Here is a 2,346-nt window from a genome sequence, read left to right on the forward strand (position 1 = left end):
GAAAATGTTCTGTTGTTATTTAAACAGGCCTAACACGGCAATTACTCAGGGGATTAAAAAATCCACTTCATACATCCTCAAGGTAACTTGTCTCATCATCGTCGAGGGGGCAGTTCACTGTCATTTCTATGCAAGTAGATTGCGTGAAAAATCGTCGCTTATGGTGCGAGAGAGGGGCGGAGTGAGACCATGCAATGCGTTAAGAGAGAGGGTTGTCATCTGATGGAATACAGGCAGAACAACTCCCAATGCAGTGCATGCAGTTTGTTTGCCAGATACCGGTGGTGAAGCGAGCATTTCGGCTGTGATGCAAAGGAGTCTATCAAGCACTCTTAATGCCGGTGCATCCATTGGCTTTACTCTACCGGAGGATAATGACGATGCCAGTTGCAGTGTCAATCCAATCAAATCCTTAGGCTAATGCCTCTCGACACACGTATCCGTTTTCAAAACAAAAGCGTCTCCGCGATTCAATCATTAATTCACATCCACTGGTGTAAAATTGCGTGACAATAAAGACGACGCAATTGTGGCAAGGACCCACTGTCACCGTAGCCCTTGACTTGTAATAAAGCGGCTTCCACATTATTATCCACTTAACAACCGAATCATTTTTATGAATGAATAAAATAATAGGCAAACGGATGAGTGTCCACCTTCCTTACCACAAATGAACAGCGTCTCTTGTGCCATTGCTTCCATTGCCATCATTGTAAGCACTCCTTTCATCCTTTTAAGTTAGCGGTGGTGGCGGAGTGGGATTCTCTCACACCCCCGTAAATTGCACCTGTTTTCCCTATTTCCACAATTCTACCCTATTTCATCTTCATCCATCATTGCTTTTTCCTAATATGTTCTTTTCTTTCCTTTGAGTCAAAATTATTCCTATAAATTAGACGAGTTTTCTGTCTCCTTTGTTGCTGAATTTCCCCTTATTTTCATCTCCAGAAATATAACTCAACAGTAAATCCTCTGAATCAAACAGTTGATTTTACTCTGTATCTGGATGGATTCATGTAGAAGCTTGCTTCGTCAGCATTTGTGTCTGGGGTGGGAGGAGGGGATGACGGCAACATATGGATTTCACTTGCCTCACTGCCTGCTATTTAAAAAAACAGCATTAAAGTTGAAGGTAGGTACCCTATATAGCTAGCCATATTTTGATGTACACTTGAGCATATCCAATGTCTCGCTAACGTCGACGTAGCATGCAATGATAAGTTGTTTGGAAGAAAGATGAATCTGCAATTGTTCCAGCTGATGCTCCTCAGTCTCCGCGGTTCGTACGTTATTTCAGCAAAATGCCTTCTGAATAGTCTGGTCCCACATCCCTTCCACCTTTGATCCGTTTAAATTTCACTACTTCTGCTTACAGGTGCGTCACCTGTAAACTAAATTTGCTGCTACTTTTAAGGGTGAAATATGGTGACTTGGAAATGGATTCACAATGACGCCCTTAGCATCTGATGAAAAGACAGGTTTTAGCTCATAAGAGTTAGCCAACAATAGCATATTTTGCTTAAAGTAAAAAAAATAACATTTTTGAGTTCATTATCGAAGATGCAATAGAAGGCATCATTAAGTGGGATTAGCGTGAGGTACGCACAGGATTAAACAAAAACATGGTTAGCGATCACATTGACGATTTAGCTGATAATGTGATGTGATTGATCAGGTGAGTCAATTCTGCAAGGCAGACCAAATGAAAAAGTGATTTGAGATTTTTCTTTGTCATTCTGCAGTCCTACTTTTTTCCGCTGCTACTTTTGGAGTCCTTGTATTTCACCCCATTCTTCACCTCGATCAAGAAAACTGATGCGCTAACACGATGCACGGCCTTGGTGGCAATCCATGTGGGTACAAGTTGGTACAAATAGACAAACCGCAGAGGCAAGCAAAATATTGGGAGTAGTTACCACTTTCTGAACTAAAAAGGCAAATTCTCTTTGTATAGGGCGATCGAAATGGGTTGGCATAACCACCAGTAGCAGCCTCTGTGCGAGTTAAGTGCCAACTAAGTGGCGGTGGTGCATGAGGATGGGACCTTCAGTGATCATTGACGCAACAACTGCCTTCCAGGCTTTTCCCAGTATCAATGCGCCCTAGTTTCGCAGGACTGCTTTGGAATAATTCAAGTGTTAGGTAATCAAGGACGATAAAAGAGGAAAAAAGGCTTCTGAAGCATATCCAACAATGCACTATACCTAAAATGTGATTTGATAAGCTCTGATCTTATATAAACGCAAAGGCGAGCACACTGCCACATTCGAAAAATTACATTTCTTTCTGAAAAAGCAATACCATAAAACAATGTTCACTCAAGCGAGATTAGAAACTTGAATTAAC

The sequence above is a fragment of the Echinococcus granulosus genome (genome assembly GCF_000524195.1).
Source record: "Echinococcus granulosus chromosome Unknown EG_S00058, whole genome shotgun sequence".
Lineage (NCBI taxonomy): Eukaryota > Metazoa > Platyhelminthes > Cestoda > Cyclophyllidea > Taeniidae > Echinococcus > Echinococcus granulosus.